The sequence below is a fragment of the Hemitrygon akajei genome, chromosome 16 (assembly GCF_048418815.1).
Source record: "Hemitrygon akajei chromosome 16, sHemAka1.3, whole genome shotgun sequence".
Classification (NCBI taxonomy): Eukaryota; Metazoa; Chordata; class Chondrichthyes; order Myliobatiformes; family Dasyatidae; genus Hemitrygon; species Hemitrygon akajei.
Genome location: NC_133139.1, coordinates 10,677,463 through 10,696,680, shown reverse-complemented (window position 1 = coordinate 10,696,680; position 19,218 = coordinate 10,677,463).

Sequence of the window (19,218 nt, the reverse complement as noted above, 5' to 3'; positions counted from 1 at the left end):
GCCGTTCTCCTCTGACCTCTCTCATTAACAAGGCGTTTTCACCCACAGAATTGCTGCTCACTGGATGTCTTTTGCTTCTTAAACCAGTCTCCATAAACTCTACAGAGTGTCGTGTGTGAAAATCCAAGCAGAGCGCAATTTGTGAGATACTCAAACCTGTCTGGCACCAACAGTTGTTCCACAGTTAAAGTCACTTAGATCACATTTCTTCTCCACTCTGATGTTTAATGTGAACAACAACTGAACGTCTTGACCATGTCTCAATGGTTTTATGCACCGAGTTGCTGCCACATGATTGGCTGATTAGATATATTTAATATATATTAGATATATGGATATAACCAGCAGGTGTACATGTGTACCTAATAAAGTGGCCACAGAGTGTAGATACTGTATATCAATAGAGCCCCTCAAGCTGGCTCTACCGTTCAATAATATCCTAGCTGACCGTATCGTTGGAGGATACCTTCCTGCCTCATTCCATAAATCCCGCTTCATCTCTAGTCCAAACATCTCTCACAGACTTGAAGGTATTTTCAACCCACCCCTTCCACTCTCTCTAAACGTTATTTGAACTCATCTGCTGAACATCCTTTCCTGGACCCATACCAGATACTTTTGCAAACAGTTTCTTCTCCTCAGGAACTATCTATCCCTCTTTCAAACGCACTGGCCCAAGTCCCCTTCCAGAAAAGCTACACCTTACACACTTCTCCACCTCCAAGTCCTTTCTTCGTACGACTTCTGCATGCACTAGGCCTTCAAGTGTGTTATTTGCTGCTTGACACCAGTTGCTCGACGTCATTAGCAATGAGAGAGGGGAAGGCATCAACTCTGCCTCACATTATGTTCCTCACCTCAACAGTGTGCTTGGTGGATTTAGGAATTGTTAAGAAACCCACCTAAATCTACCACAGTCAAGATTGATCTGTCGGTCTTTTTAAACCCACTTCACACATCCTCTGGCTGTGACAGCTCCTACTTTCCCAGGACTTACAAGTACAAGAAATTCCCATGGCAACCAAGTGGCCAACTTTTCATGACCTTAAGGTCTTTTGGTTTGGGTGTGCCCCAAATCTGCGTTTAGGACAACACCAGATGTGGTCTAACAACAGGTTTATGCTCGTTCAACACACTTGCTCTTTTTCTGTATTTCTTTGAAACAATACAGTGCAAAGCTCCTTACGCTTTATGAGGGGTATAGAGAGAGTAAATGGAAGCAGGTGTTTTCCACTGAGACTGGATGAGACCAGAACTGGAGGTCATGGATTAAGAGTGAAAGGTGAAATATTTAAGGGGAACATGACAGGGAATTTTCTTCATTAAGAAGTGGTGAGAGTGTGGAATGAGCTTCCCACAGAAATGGTAGATGCAGATTTGATTTCCACATTTAAGAGAAATTTTGCTAAGGACATGGATGGGATGGGATGGGATGGAGGGCTGTAGTCCAGATGCAGATCGAAGGAACCAGGCAGAATATTATTTCTGTGAGTCTATGATTTCAGCATAATTGCTTAACGGTCTTAAACCCTTGTTCTCCCATCTTTAAGACCTGATCACATTATGTGTTGGGAAGGCAATAGTTTAAACATATTTTTATCTTATTTAGAGATATAGTGCAGAACAGGCCCTTCTGGCCTCCCGAGCCACGCCACCCAGCAACCCACTGATTATACGCTAGCTTAATCACAGGACAATTTACAATGACCAATTAACCTAGTAACCGGTACGTCTTTGGACTGTGGGAGGAAACCAGAGCACCCGGAGGAAACCCACGCGGTCATGGGAAGGACGTACTGACTTGCTTACAGAGGACACTAGATTTGAAATCCAAACTCCAGCTCCCCGAGCTGTAATCGTGTTATCCCAGCTGCAATGCTACTGTGATGGCCATGTGCCTAATCGTGAGGAGTGAACATCTGGAGAACAACGTTTACAAAAGGCCTTTAAAACATACCAACCCCTTGTATCCAAGGGAACATCGCTGGTTAGATTTCGCATGTTAACAATAACAATAATAATAATAATTAAAAACAGTGGTGGTTGTCCATCATGTCTGACTATGAAAGGAAAACCTGTGTGAGAGATCTCGCTTTAAAAGAGGAAAAGCACTGGGGCAGTCCCACTCTCTCAACCTCAGAAGTCCTGCTACAGTGGTACGAACAAACATCAATAGTTATAATAATAATATTAATTACAGTCTACAAATTATATTACAACCAATCCATTATTTTAGACAGGACAATCCATAATAACCGTCCAGATGAACAAGTAACTTATTTAATAGATATCGCCATTCCAGACACACATAACGAACAGAAATCAATAAGTGAAAAGCACCAGAAATATGCTGGATTAAAAGAGGAAATTGAAAGACTACGGGTCACGAACAGGGTATACATTGTCCCAATAGTAATATCTATGACTGGTATCATATCAAAGGCATTATACAATGGCATTAAACAATTAGGCCCGCACAGTATATTTATGTAAATCTCCAGAAAACCACAATACTAAACCCCACCAGAATAGTCCAAAAGTTCCTAGCGATTGAGAAATGAGTGTGTCTGGTTATACCCGTACCTCAAGTTTTACCGGCTTGAGCTGAGAGAAAATACAAAGACATTAATAATAATATAATTAGGTTCTCATAGCTTGGGGCAGGTGTGGGGTAGTGGAGATAAGCAACCACTACCTATTAAATGCTCCCCAATAGCGAGACTCAGCACTGAACTGGCACATCTGTGGACTCACTTTCAGGAACTCTGCACTCAAGTTCTCTGTATTTTTTTAAATTGTTTTCACAACTTGATTTGTTCTTTTTTCTCATGTCAGTCTTTATTGTGTGTAGTTTTTCATGAGTTACTTCCTTTCAACTATCAGGCTCCTGAACCAAAGGGGATAACTACCCTCAACTTCACTCACCCCATCATTGAAATGTTCTCACTTTCAAGGACTCTTCATCTCATGTTCTCGAGATTTATTGCTTGTTTATTTATCATTATTCCTTTTGTATTTGCACAGTTTGTTGTCTTCTGCACTTTGGTTGAACGCTCTAGTTGGGCAGTCCGTCACTGATTCTGTTATGGTTATTATTCTATAGATTTTTTGAGTATGCCCACAAGAAAATGAATCTCAGGGGTGTATATGGTGACATATATGTACTTTGATAATAAATTTACTTTGAACTTTCTTTGTTTTGTGCCTGCCTGCAAGAAGGTGAGCCTCAAGGTTGTATGTGGCATTTCGGATTTGAACTTTGAACTCCGAACTCCAAACGCCCCATGCTGCAATAGCATTGCGCTAACCGCTACACTACCGTAGTGCCCTAATTAGAGAGCAATAGTGAAGCACCAGAATTATCTTTAGCCTTATACTGACTGGAAAATAACATGTATTTCAGTGTCAATTATTATTGAGTGCTTTAATAATAAAAGTGAGAGCACTTGGAACTGAAGGTAACATTGGTGTGGGTAGGGAATTGGTTCAGAGAGAGAAGATAGAGAGTACAGATAATGGTAATGCATTCAAATTGGCAGGATGGGACTAGCAGTGTCCCCAGTGATCTGCACTGAGGCCTCAGCTTTGCGCTGCATTTATAAATGACAAAGACAAAGGAACAGAGAGTTATATATCTAAGTTTGCTGGTATGGTAAACAGCGTAGTTGGGAGCTGAAAATTTCAGGGGGAATGTAAAGTGAAAATGCTGGAAAATTCCACGGCCCAGGAAGCAGTTGTGGACAGAGAAACAGAACTACTTGTTATTTTTTTATTGAGATAGGACATTCTGGGTGTTGGAGCCACGCTGCCCAGCAACACCCCAATTTAACCCCAGCCTAATCACGGGACAACTTACAACGACCAATTCACCTACCAGGTCTTTGGAATGTGGAAGGAAACTGGAGCACCCGGAGGAAACCTGCAGAGTCACAGGAAGAATGCACAAACTCCATACAGGTAGCTGCAGGAATTGAACCCAGGTCTCTGGTACTGTAAAGTTTTGTGCTAACCACTACGCTACCGTGCTATTCCTAACAAATGTCAAAGTAAATTTATTATCAAAGTACGTATACGTGGCCATATACAACTCTGAGATTCATTTTCTTACAGGCATTCGCAGTAAAACAAAGAAATACAACAGAATCGATGAAAAACTACACACAGCGACTGACAAACAACCAATATGCAAAAGATGACAAACCATGCAAATGTAAAAACAGCCCAAATAATAATGAATAATATCAATAGTAAATAATATTGAGAACACGAGTTGTTGAGTCTTTGCAAGTGAGTCCATAGGTCGTGGAATCAGTTCAGTGTTGAGGTGAGTGAACATATCTACGCTAATTCAGAAATAATAATAATAAATAAATAAGGAATAAATATCAAGAAAATAAAATGAACTGTCCTTGAAAATGAGTTCATCTCATTTTCTCAGTAAAGGGGCAAGCAAATTTGAGTGAAGTTATCTTCTTTGGTTCAAGAGCCTAATGGTTGAGGGATAATGGCAGTCCCTGAATCTGGTTGTGTAAGTCCTGAGGCTCTTCCACCTCCTTCCTGATGGCAGCACTGAAAAGAGAGCTTGTCTTGGGTGGTGGGGGTCCTTGATGGTGGATTCTGCTTCCTGGAGCTCCTTGTAGATGTGCTCAAAGGCGGGGAGGGCTTTTCCTGTGACAGACTGAGCCAGATCCACTACTTTCTGTAGGATCTTTCTTTCTTGGGCATTGGTGTTTCCATATTTCAAGCTCATGACTGCAGAGTTTCACGCTGTGAGGGTAAAAATTTGCCAGAATCAACCCACCGTGGGCAGATTGGAGGTCATGCATCGACTTGTATAGCGGAGGTCAGAGTATTTTAGTACACTGAAGAGCTACAAAGCAGCAGAGTTGTTAGAAGGCCACTCACTGAACTCAGCCCGAGCCATCAGGCACGACAAAAATAATCAGATATGAACACAAGAGATTCTGCAGATGCTGGAAATCCAGAGGAACACACACAAAATGCTGGAGAAACTCAGCTGGTCAGGCAGCATCTGTGGAGATGAATGAGCAGCTGGTATTTCAGGCTCAGACACTTCATCAACCAAATATGATTACAGGAAGCTTTTCTTAAAGATTAGCTTTATTTGTCACAAGTACATCGGAACAGAATCAGAATGGGGTTTAACATCATTGGCATTATGTCATGAAATCTGTTAACTTAGTCGCAGCAGTACAATGCAATACAATATAGAAAGAAGATAAATAAATTAGTGAATCAATTACTATAAGTATATATATATATATATATATGTGCATTAAATAGGTAAATTAAAAACTGTGCAAAACCAAAACGGAAATAATAAAGTGAGGTAGTGTTCATGGGTTCAATGTCCCTTTAGGAATCGGATGGCAGAGGGGGAGAAGCTGTTTCTGAGTTGCTGAGTGTGTGCCTTCAGGCTTCTGTACCTCCTTCCTGATGGTAACAGTGAGGAGAGGGCATGTCCTGTGCAATGGGGGGTCCTAAATGATGGATGCCACCTTTCTGAGACATTGCTCCTTGAAGATTTCTTGGATACTGTGGAGGCCAGTACCCATGATGGAGCTGACTAATTTCACAACTTTCTGTAGCTTCTTTTGATCCTGTGCAGTAGTTCCCCCCCCCCACCCCACCCCCATCATACCAGACAGTGATGCAGCCTGTCAGAATGCTCTCGAGGGTACATCTGCAGAAGTTTTTGAGCGTCTTTGGTGACAAACCAAACCTCCTTCAAACTCCTAATGAAATATAGCTGCTATCTTGCCTTCTTTATAGCTGCATCAATATGTTAGACCCTCAGAGGTCTTGACACCCAGGAACTTGAAATTGCTCACTCTCCACTTCTGATCCCTCTATGGAAATTGGTTTGTGATCCCATGTCCTACCCTTTTTGAAGTCTACAATCAACTTTTTGGTCTTACTGATGTTGAGTGCAAGGTTGTTGCTACGACACCACTCCACTAGTTGGCATATCTCACTCCAGTAAGCCCTCTCATCTTCATCTGAGATTCTGCCAACAATGGTTGTATCATCAGCAAACTTACAGATGGCATTTGAGCTATACCTAGTCACGTAGTCATGGGTATAGAGAGAGTAGAGCCGTGGGCTAGGCACACATCCTTGAGTTGTGCCAGTATTGATCGTCAGTGAGGAGGGGATATTATCACCAATTCTCAGATTGTTGGTCTTCCGCTTAGGAAGCTGAGGATCCAATTGCAGAGGGAGGTTCTGCAGCTTACCAATCAGGACTGTAGGAACGATGGTGACAAATACTGAGTTGTAGTTAATGAACAGCATCCTGACATAGGTGTCTGCATTGTCCAAATGATCTAAGGCCATGTGAAGAGCCTTTGAGATTGTGTCTGCTGTAGACCGATAGGCAAATTGCAGAGGGTCCAGGTCCTTGCTGAGGCAGGAGTTGATTCTGGCCATAACCAACCTCTCAAAGCATTTCATCACCGTAATGTGAGTGCTACTGGACGATAGCCATTAAAGCAGCTCACACAACTCTTCTTGTTGCCCTTTTGAAGCAGGTGGAAAGTTCCGAACATAGCAAAGCAAGGTTGGAAATGTCCTGAATACACCCGCCAGTAGGTTGGCACAAGTTTCCAGAGCCTTACCAGGTCTGAAAGCATCGAAACATACAGTGAAATTTGTCATGGGCATCAACAGCCAACACAGTCCGACAATGTGCTGGGGGGGCGGCTCACTGATTTTGCCACGCTTCCAGTGCCAACATAGCATGCCCACAACTGACTAATCCATACGTCTTTGGAATGTGGGAGGAAACTAGAGCACCCTGAGGAGATACACACGGCCATGGGGAGAACGTACAAACTCCTTACAGGCAGCAGAGAGGCTTGAATCCCAATCCCTGGCGCTGTAAAGTGTTACGCTAACTGCTACGCTACCATGTCCTCTTTATATTACAAAAAAAAAACAAGGAACTTAGCAGATCACGCAGCATCTGCAGAGGGAAATAGACAGTCGAAGTTTTCAGGTCAAGAATGATGGGGTGTAGAAGAGATTTGCCGGTGTAAAGAGGTGAGGGGGGTTGGGTGAGGCAAGAGCCAGCAAGTGATAGGTGGATCCAGTTGATGAGGGTTTGATTGACAGCTGGAGTCACATGGGAGGGGGAAAGGGTGGAGTTAGTGATAGAGAGTGGGAGGTGATTGGCTGAGGTAACATAGGGTTTGGGATGGTGGAATCTGATGGGATTGAAGGTGGATCATGGAACCAAGTAAAGGAGGTGAGCTGGGCAGATGGAGGTCACCAATGTAAACATGGAAATACACCAACAAGATTTCCAAGATACCCATTTCCAAACTGATCCTACCACCAAACTCATCATCACCCCCACCCCCTCTGCTTTCCTCTGATATCACTCCCTCCGCAATTCCCTGTCCACACGTCTCTCCCCACTAATCTCCCTCTCGGCACTTATCCATGCAATTGGCTGAAGTGCTACACCTGCCCATTCACCTCCATAAGGGCCCCGAGCTGTTCTTCCAGGTGAGGCAACACTACAACTGTAGATCTGCTGGGATTGTCTATTGCGTCCAGTGCTTCTGATCTGGCTTTCTCTACATTGGTGAGATTGGTCGTAAATTGGGGCTCTGTTTTGAAAGCACCTCCATTCCATATGCCAAAAGCAGAACCTCCTGGCGGCCGAACGTTTAAATTCCTATTCTCATTCCCGTTCCAGCATGTTGGTTCGTGACCTCCTCTTGTGCCATGATGAGGCCACCCTCGGTGTGAAGAAGCAGCACCTCACATTCCATCTGGGTAGCCTCCAACCTGATGAATGTCGATTTTTCCTTCCAGTAAAAAAAAACCCCTCACTTTTCCCTCTTCTTCTATTCCCCATTCTGGCCTCTTACCTCTTCTCACCTCCATTTGGTGTCCCTCTTCCTTCCCTTTCTCCTATGATCCACTCTCCTCCCCTAGCAGATTCCTTCTTCTCCAGCCCTTTGTATTTCCCACCCACCAATCACCTTCTAACTATCCTCCTTCCCCTTCCCCCACCTTTTTATTCTGGCATCTTCCCCCTTCCTTTCCAGTCCTGATGAAGGGTCTCAGACCGAAACGTCAACTGTTTATTCCTTTCCATGGGTGCTACCTGACCTGCTGAGTTCCTCCAGCATTTTGTGTGTGTTATTTATAATAATAATAATGCATTAAACAGGAATTTAGCTCCACAGCTGACAACATGCCACATAATGACGGAATAGGCAATGGGATAAGGCTAGAACAGCTATAATTGTTTACCCATATAATGATTGTATTGCATGACATAACACGCATGCATTTTGATTAATTTTATTATTTCAAGGTGTCGCCAATGCATAAATTAGGTAAATGTTGGAGGAAGGTACAAGGGAGATTCAGAGTTAGGTTTTTTACACAGAGAGTAGTGTTTAAGTGGGCCACCCTGCCAGGGCAGCTGGTAAAGGCAGATACATTCGGGACATTTGAGAAAGCTTGCATACTGTAGATAGGCACATGGATATTAGAAAATGGAGGGCGATGTGGGAGCAAAGGGTTAGATTGATCTTGGAGTAGGTTAAAATGTCGCACAACATCAAAGGGCCTGTACTATGCTCTATATCCTATGTAACTGGAAAAGTAGTGAAAGGCTTATTGATCTGTAATCCAACATTGTCTGATGAGATTTTTCCATTTTCACTCTGAAAAGAATTGTTAAGGTTAGTTATAGCATCATTTTCTAATATGGAAAGAATTACAAAGACATAAGTTTCTTTTAACAGTCTCCCAGTCTAAAATGTTTGCTTCATGACTCTTTGTGATTGTTGGTCGCTGAACTGTACGTAATACGGTGCATGACAGCTTCTTAAATGAATCCAGGAACCAAGAGATTGGTCAGTTATTGTAAATCTACCATTGGTGTCTCTTTCCCTGGACGTGCAGGTCAGGTCTCTGTTTAGCAGAGTGGTGGTGCCTGGAGCAGGCTGCCAGGCTCGTGGTGGATGCAGACATGCTCGTTCAAACTTAAAAAGTTCAAAATAAATCAATTATCGAAGTACGTATCTGTCACTGGATGCCACCCTTAGATTCACTTTCTTGCAGGTATTCACAATAGAACAAGGAATCACAATAGAATCAATGAAAAACTCTGGACAAAGACTGACAAACAGCCAATGTGCAAAAAAAAGAGAAATCCAGCTGAATCACAGAATGCAAATACAAAAGTAAATAAATATATATATGGATAAATAGATAGATACATACATACATTCAAACTTGCATACTGTAGATAGGTAAATAGACAGATACTGTAGATAGACAGATAGATACTGTAGATAGACACATAGATAGACAGATAGATAGATACTGTAGATAGATAGATACTGTAGATAGACACATAGATAGACAGATAGATAGATACTGTAGATAGACAGATAGGTAGATACTGTAGATAGACAGATAGATAGATAGATACTGTAGATAGACACATAGATAGACAGATAGACAGATACTGTAGATAGACACATAGATAGACAGATAGATAGACAGATAGATAGATACTGTAGATAGATAGACAAAAAAATGGATAAGAACATGGGTTGTAGAGTCCTTGAAAGTGAATCCAGAGGTTGTGGAATCAGTTCAGAGTTGAGGTGAGTTTTCCCCTCTGGTTCAAGAGCCTGATGGATGAGAGGTAACAACTGTGATAGTGTTAGTGGTGTTTAAGAGGCTTTTAGACAGACACATGGGTATACTGCACTGACAATGGAAAGATATGGATCAAGTACAGGAAGAAGAGGTTCAGTTTCATTCAGTATCATCCACAGTGCAGGCACCATGGGCAGAAGGGCCTGTTACTGTGCTGTGCATTTTTTGTTCGATGTCGTGAGGGGGAAGATTGGACAGGTTTTAATTGAGAAACACGAGAGCCAATCTGTAGCCTTCTTTGGCATCTTGACTGGGCAAAGGAAGGGGGGATGTATCCACTTAGGCGTAAATCTCGGAGCTGGGAACATCATCTCAAAATAAGAGAGAGCCTGTTTAATGCTGTTTCTTCTCTCAGAGAGTAGTAAGTCTTTGTAATACCTTGACCCAGAAAGTTACAGATGCAGAATCCTTGAAGATGTTCAAAGCTGAGATAGGGTTTTAATCAGCACTGGAATCAAGTGTTATGGGAAGAAAGTAAGAAAGGGGACTAAAGCTACTTTGGATCAGTCACGGTCCAATTCAATAACAGGGCAGGCTAAAGATGTCTCCTCTTACTATTCTTATGAGCCAGTGTGGGGATTATATTGATATTCTTATGACCAAGTGTAGATTTTTTTGTTAGTTACTTATCCTTGATTGATTGGTAGGTTGTCTGTCGCATCCGGCAATGTCAGTTAAATCTGTGCATGTGAGCTGCAAGAAGAAACCTGTGTGGGAGAGTTTTCCAAGTGGAAAAGCCGCGACACTGAGGCAGTCCCGCTCTCTTGATCTTGGAAGTCCAGGTCCAGTGATACGAGTAGTCGTCACCACTGGGGTCTTCCTTGGTCGCAGTGGGTGACCATGACTCCTCGCCATGCCCTTCGCTCTCCACAAAGCGTTGCAGAACTGCCTTCCTGGCCGTAGAAGCTCAATATGGATCTCATCCGCCTAGTCCTCTGGAGCTGACGAGGACAGGCACGTCCCTTTCTCGCTGGGGTATTAGACGCATTGGCTTCCCTCACCTGGTTTAGCGCTCTTGCTGTCCCGTGCAAACAGCTACTTGGAGCCACAGGTGAGAGCTGGGTGTCCAGTGGGGACCGAAGGTGAGTGAGCTGCCCCGGAATGGACACAACAAGCCCCCTTCACCAGAGGTGCTACCCCTCCCTGGAAACCCCATACACGCATTTAAAGATTACATTGATATATTATGACCAAGTGTAAATTATATTGATATTCACTTAACAACAGAGCATGACTGGAAAGGGTGAATTAGTCAAAATGCCACTACCCAGCTCTATTCCTTTCCCGAGTAAATGAAATTGTTGTGAGCAATTCCATTCTTCACGGTAATTGAGACATGCATTTTCACAGTAAAATAAAAGGTCAGGAGGAATATCAAAGATGATGGCAGCACTCAGTTCTCACCCTATTTTTATTTATTTAGAGGCACAGCATAGAACAGGCCCTTCCTGCCCCCAGAGCCACACCGCCCAGCAACCCACCTATTTCATCCTAGCCTAATCACAGGACAATTTACAATGAAAAATTAATCCACCAGTCGGTACGTATTTGGACTGAGGGAGGAAACACACACAGCTGCAGGGAGAATATCCAATTTCCTTCTAGACGGCGGCGGAATTGAACTCCGAACTCCGACACCCCAAGCTGTATTAGTGTCGCACTGACCTCTGCGCTACTGTGGCATCCATTTTACAAGAGTGAGGTTTTGGTAGAAAGAGGATATTTTCCCCGTTATGGTAAGTTTCCCTTTGAAGGGACGTGCTTACCACAGTCAAGTGGAAAGGTTTGGTTTATACACTCCATGTCAGTAAGAACAAGGAACTGATTGTAGACTTCAGGAGGGGCCAGTAATCAACAGAGGTTCAGAGGTGGAGAAGGTCAGTAACTTTAGGTCCTGGGTGTCACTATCTCAGAGGACCTGTCCTGGACCCATCATATAAGCATAATTGCCAAAAAAGCATGGCAATGCCTTTACCTCCTCAGGAATCTGCGGAGATTCGGCATGTCATCAAAAACCTTGGCCAACCTCTACTGATGTGTGGTGGAAAGTGTGCTGACTGGTTGCATTACAGCCTGGTATGAGAACACCGATGCCTTTGAGTGGAAAATCCTACAAAATGTAGTGGATTCAGCCCAGTACATCACGGGTAAAAACATTTCAAGCTACAAGTAACATTGCCATAGGAAAGCAGCATCCATCATCAAAGATCCTCACCACCCAGGCCGTGCTCTTCTCTTACTGCTGCCGTCAGGTAGAAGGTACAGGAGCCTCAGGACTCACACCACCAGGTTCAAGAACAGTTACTACCCCTCAACCATCAGGCTCTTGAACAAGAGGGGAAAACTTTTCTCATTTAAGAACTCTTCCATCTTGTTCATTCATGCTCATTATTTATTGCTATTTATTTATTATTTGCATTTGCACTGATTGTTTACAGCTGACAATTCCTGATGTTTACAGTTTACAGATGCTGTTTACAGTCACCGTTGTACAGATTTGCTAAGTATGCCCGCAGAAAAAGAATTTTAGGGTTGTACATGGTGACATGTATGTACTCTGATAATAAATTTTACTTTGAACTTTGACATACAGGAATTAACCTTTCAGCATACTTTGGAGGAGGTCACCCACATTTTCCATTCAGTCAGATATTTGGAAGAGAAATTGAAAGATGACAAAAATAATTTAGGGTGTGGAAATTAGGCTGAAGTATTTCCATTGTCTTCTGAACTTCAAATCCTGTATTACCTCGTGTGAGGGCACACTCAACTTTACTTGCCCCCATCGCTGAAATGTTCCCACTACCTATGGACTCACGTTCAAGGACTCTTCACTTTCATCTTCTCCATATTTATTATTTATTTATTTATTATTATTATTATTCTTGTTTTCCTTCTTTTTCTTTTGTATTTGAAGAGTCTGTTATCTCTTGCACACTGGCTATTTGTCTGAACTGTTGGGTGTGGTCTTTCATTGAGTTTATGAAGTTTCTTGGTTTTACTGCGTATGCCCCAAGAAAATGAATCTCAGGGTTGTATTATTTACTCAGTTACTGCGCATTACACCACTGGCATTTAGGGCAGCAGTGAAGGTCCTCCATCTCTGTCCGTCCATACAGTTGCATACAGATATAGAAAGATTCTCTATTGCTGTTCCCCATAACAATTTTTTTACCAGTTGGCTCTGAGCTGAACCCCTGAACCTGGAGGATAGGTGGACCACTCAGTCTGGCCTCTACCCTTTGACCTGTTTCTCATGGGTGACCCTACCGGAACCCAAAGCATAAAACCCCGACTCCAGCCAACATAAAGGCTCGCCAGGTCACTGGGACATGCAAGCCTCCAAACCCTAGGACAAGGTTGTGGTCCTCTTGGAGGCCAGAGTTGTATATGGTGGCATACATGTACTTCGATAATAAGTTTGAACTTTGAACAACTGGTCACAGATGCTGAAACCTGAGACAACAATCTCAACGAGCCAAGCAGCAGCTGTAGGAAGAAAGGAATTATTGATGACTTCGGGCTGAAACCCTGCAGAGCTGAGAGGGGACATGGCTATACCTTATGACTCAATCAGTTCTCAGATTCAACAGGCAATTGCGGCATAAATTCTCAAAAGCTTAGATCAATTGCTTTGCTTCAAGCGCCCTTATAATGCAAGTGAGTTGTTAAAGGCCTCGTTGTAAACTGATTGATTTGCTTACTACTAATGGTTCTTTCAAAAAAAACATTTTAATAGAACTTTGAGAATCTGTTGAAACATTTCAGTGGGATTTGCAATAACAAAAGCAGTAGATTATTATAAATAGAGTGGATTACATGGGCTTATAAGGACTCTGTAAAGTGTTGTGTTTGTTTCAACAATTGATGTAAATAATAGTGAAAGATGAATAATGCTCTCAATCTGCTGTTTTATTTTGTGCTATTAGCTCTATAATGAAACAGACTTTACCTTCAAGTTGAGATGTGCACCAACAGCCTCTAGCCTGGAATAGTCCATCAACCGTAAAATGCCCCAGTTAGCCCAGGGCCCCCAGGCCATTTGGAACCGGTGCTGCTCCACCAATTAAATGTGTGTCCACGAATCTCTGTAATGGCCACATTATCCAGCCAGTGGTAGCTGCACTCACATACAACACATTGGAGGAACTCAGCAGGTCGGGCATCATCTGTGGAAATGAACAGTCAACGTTTCGGGCCGAGACCCTTCGTCAGGACTGAAGAGGGAGGGGGCAAGGGTCCTATAAAGAAGGTGGGGGGAGGGTGGGAAGGAGAAGGCTGGTAGGTGCCAGGTGAAAAACCAATAAGGGGAAAGATCAAGGGGTGGGGGAGGGGAAGCAGGGAGGGGATAGGCAGGAGAGGTGAAGAAGGAATGTAAGGGGAAAGCACTATGGGTAGTAGAAGAAGGCGGAATCATGGGAGAGGTGATAGGCAGCTGGAGGAGGAGGCAGAGTGAAACTGGGATGGGGGAAGGGATTACTGGAAGTTGGAGAATTCAATGTTCATGCCAAGGGGCTGGAGACTACACAGACGGTATATGAGGTGCACTCATTGGCACACTATTGCACGATCATGGAGCACTATTTCGGGGATATCTTGTTGGCAATTCCTTACCCCTCAGCTACAGATGCTGCTTGACCTGTTGAGTACCTCCAACAATCTGTCTGCTGCTCTGGATTCCAGCAGTGGCAGCAGTCTCTTGAGTCTCAGGAATAGTTAATACCCTCCAACCATCAGGCTCCTGAACCAGCATGGATAACTTCACTCACTTTAACAGTGAACTGATTCCACAATCTATTGACTCACTTTCAAGGTCTCTACAACTCATGTTCTCAGTGTTAGTTATTACTTATTTACTATTATTTTTGTATTTGCAGAGTTTGTCTTCTTTTGCACACTGTCAGTCTTCTGTGGAGCTTTTCGTTGATTCCGTTGTTTCTTTGTACCTACTGCAAGGAAGTGGATCTCCGAGCGGTATATGGTGACATATGTCCTTTGAGGGGTGGCATGGTAGCACAGCGGTTAGCATGACGCTTTACAGTGCAGGCAACCTGGGTTCAATTCCTGTTGCTCCCTGTAAGGAGTTTGTAGGTTCTCCCCATGACCGTGTGGGTTTCCTCCGGGTGCTCCAGTTTCCTCCCACAGTCCAAAGGCGTACCAGTTGGTGGGTAAATTGATCATTGTAAATTATCCATGCTGTATCTCAATAAATAAATAAATAGATAGGTAGATTAAACTTTGAACTCTGTTTCTGTGCTGTGTGACTCGGTGGCTCTATGAGGAATTGCTCAGTTCAATTGCAAAATGGTAGCCACAGACCGAAATGATCTGGAGGCTTGAGGGAGCACAGCGATATTGATCTGCGCACAGCATGATCCACGTACCATGTCACAACCTGAGATCTGCCCAAACCTTCGCTTTTCCCTTCGGGTGCATTTGGAGACGTTGTTTCTGTGTTACTACGAGGTGTCTCCAGCCACCTGCCTGAAGCGAGGAACGCCTGGGAGCTGTGCGCTGTGTTTGCATGACAGGCCTGCGTATGAGTAGAGCCTGGTTTACAACTGCCTAGCTGTGACTTGGAGTGCATTGCTTATCAGACCAAATTGCACTGTTGGGTGCAAATACCAGGAAAGAATGCAAATAACCAGCAGTGATATCCTCTGTAAATGTTACGCTCTGGATGCATTGTTCCAGAGGTGGAATTTTGCCCCTCCTTATTCTCTCAAGGAGACCCTGTGTCAGAACCTGCTCCTGCTCGAACCTGGGGCCTGATGGGAGAAAAAGCAAACTGTGCCCTCAGCCATCAAGAACAATTGTCATCCATTCCCATTCTGGTCTACAGCCCAGCCTCACCCAATGAACCTTCCTGCAATTTAATCCTCTTGGTGGGGAATGGGATTTCTGAGCAAGTTGACCGTAATTGCTTTGGACAAATTGACTCCACGTTGCAACTTAAATGGAAAAGTCTCCAAAAAGTCGTGGATAAAGCCGGTCGATCAGAGGGAAAGCCCCCACCACCCCGGAGCACTTCCACAGGAAAGCAGCATCCACCATCATTGCCCCTCACCACAGGAGAACGGTATCACCATGAACATGCACTCAGTGACCAGTTCATTAGGTGCCTCCTGAATATGCTCTCAAGTTGTTTTCACCAATAGAAATGCCTCTTACTGGATGTATTTTACTTTATGCATCATTCTCTGTAAACTCTAGAAATTTTTGTGTTTGTGAAAATCCCAGGAGATCAGCAGTTTCCCAAACCACTCCAACTGGCACCAACAATCATTCCACGGTCAAAGTCACACTTCTTCCCCATTCTGATGTTTGGTCTGAGCAACCACTGAACCTCCTGACCATGTCTGCATGCTTTTATGCACTGAGTTGCTGCCAGGTGATTGGCTGATTAGATATTTGCATTAAAGGGCACCTAATAAAGTGGCCATTGCTTGTAAATTCCAGAGCTAAGCAGAGTCTGCTCTTCATTGTAAATGCAAACATATAGTTCAATGTATTTGAAAGATGCTGAACACACAGTATTTTTACATTGTGGAAAAAGCATTAGGTTGGCTGAAGGCAAAATTGTACTTCTTCTTTTCAGCTTTCTTTGTGCCTTTTTATACAGCAGTACTATGGTTTAAGCATCACAGTCCATTATCTGTGGAGAATGTGGACAACTTTATAAATCGTGTCTTCATGAAAGCGAGCTCCTACAGGCAGCTCGCTGCGGCAGTGGGCACAGTCTGTGTCATTAACTTGGACTCCAGTGAAAAGGATCCGGTGGGAGCTGCCATAAGCACTGGGCGACGGCCTTGGCCTGCAGCTCTTCCATTGTTCCTGAAACACCACGCCGCTCACAGCGTCTGAGGCATCTTGTCATTAGCAAGGACAGAAATTCCACTTTCTACATGGTATATAAATAGAAAACCTTGTAGAGAGTGGGGACAATACAAATGTCAGGACAATTTTCACCTTAAATGGCAGAAATCTCACTTTGGAATACTATACCACTGAAAGTCCAGCACTTTATTACTTTTGAAGAAAACAAGGATTTTTTTTTGGATGCTCACAGGTGGATGGATTAACCAATCAAAATTCAATATTCAAATTTACTTGTCACATGTATATTGAAACCTGCAGTGAAATGTGTCGTATGTGTTAACACCCAACACACCCGAGGTTGTGCTGGGGGCAGCCCGCAAGTGTTACCACACACTCTGTAGCCGACATAGCAAGCCTACAATACGATGCTTGGCAGAACAACTCAGACCACAACAAGAGCAAAACAAGCCCCCTTCTTCCTTTCCACACATCCACGCACATACACAATCACGGTTGTCCCAACCCCAAGACAGGCCACCGTTTCTCAGCTTCCAGCCTCCTCACAGGCTCGCGGATATTCCGCTTCGATTTCTCCAGCGGGTTCGCAGAGATTCGCCATGGGATTAAGCAGATCGAATCAATGGCTGTTGCCAGCTGCATCATTTTTAGTTCCAAATGCAGATGAGATTGATCCCGGGAATGAAAGGGTTAATGTGTGAGGCATGTTTGAAGACTTTGGGCCTGTACTCACTGGCATTTAGAAAAATAAGGGGAATTCATTGAAACCTATCAAATATTGAAAGGCTTTGATAGAGTGGATGTGGAGAGGATGTTTCATGATGTGGGGGAGTCTAGGACCAGAGGGCACAGCCTCAATATAGAAGGCATCCCTTTAGAACAGAGATGAAAGGAATTTCTTTGGCCAGAAATTCATTGCCGCAGATGGCTGTGGATTCCAAGTCATTGGGTATATTTAAAGTGGAGGTTGATAAGTTCCTGATTAGTCAGGATGTTTAAGGGTACGGGGAGAAAGCAGAGAATGGGGTTGAGAGGGAAAATAAATCATCCATGATGGAATGGAGGAGAAGACTCAATGGACCAAATAGCCCAATTCTGCTTCTATGCCTTATGGTCTTATGAGGAAGCAACTACTCTACCCTTCCCACACTACTTGGTTCCCACTTTTTCTCCTCCCTTCTCTAAAGACTCTGTCTCTTGGATCATCACCATTCCATAGGCATTGCATTCCTTCACGTTGGCAGACAGCAAAGGACAACGACTACTCCCACTGTTCGGGTGAGCTCCGAGTTCAGGGTTGGAGTCACCAGAGTTTCTGGGTGGTTCTCCTCAATCACAAGGTTGTCCAAGTGAGCAAGTGTTCAGTGAGTACTGTGTTCAGTTCAGGTCACCTCATTATAGGAAAGCTGAGGAAGCTTTAGTCAGATTTACCAGGGTGCTACCTGGACGAGAGAGCATGTCTTATGAAGATAGGCTGAGTGATCAGGGGCTTTTCTTGGAGTGAAGGAGGATGAGAGGTGAGTTCATAGAGATGCACAAGATGATGAGGTATAGATCAAGTGGACAGCCAGAAACCTTTTCCCAAGGCAGAAATGGCTAATAGAACATAGAACATAGCAATCTACAGAACATTACAGGCCCTTCGGCCCACAATGTTGTGCCGACCATGTAACCTACTCTAGAAACTGCTTAGAATTTCCCTACTACATAGCCCCCTATTTTCTAAGCTCCATGTACCTATCTAAGAGTCTCTTACAAGACCCTGTATTAGGGCTAATATTAAGGGTCATAATTTTAAGGTGACTGGAGGTTAGTATAAGGGGAGATGTCAGAGGTAGGCATTTTTTACAAAGAGAGCGGTGGGTGCCTCAACCAGGTTGCCAGGGGTGGAGAAAAACTAAAAAAACCCATCCAGCGAGCGGCAGTTCTGTGGGTGAAAGCGCCTTGCTAATGAGAGAGGTCAGAGGAGAATGGCCAGAGTGGTTCAAGCTGACAGGAAGGCGACAGTAACTCAAATAACCACACGTTACACCAGTGGTGTGCGGAAGAGCATCTCTGAATGCGCAACACATCGAACCTTGAAGCAGATGGGCCACAGCGGCAGAAGCTTTAAAGTAATGAGTAAGGAAAATAACGGTCCGGCGTGTTGCCCACGTCCTCGCCACTTAATGCAAGAGGATTTTTTTTTTGCAACTTTGATTTCAACGTTTAAGAGAAGTTTGCACAGGTGCATGGATGGGAGGGGTATGGAGGGCTGTGGTCCGAGTGCAGGTCGATGGGAGTAGGCAACTTAAATAGTTTGGCACAGGCTAGATGGGCTGAAGGGCCTGTTTGTGTGCTGCAGTTTTTTTCTATGACTCTAAGACCACTTCATTGGGTACGGGAGGAAGCTAATCAGGTAGTGACTGAGTTTATGTGAGTCCAGACCTACTGCATAAATTGGTCCCTAGAATGGCCCAAAAAGCCAATCAGTTCAGGGACAATTCAGGACGGGCAATTAAAATAGAACATCTGACCCTGAGTTCATTCGCTTGATAATAAAAGAAACAGGACACTTTTTTACCATAAATTCAGGATTCACGATGCAAAATGCTGGAAAGGTTCAGGCACCTATTAGCAGTGAAGGTTAGGTAACATTTTGGGAGCAACGGTTTCTGTTTTTAAATGTTC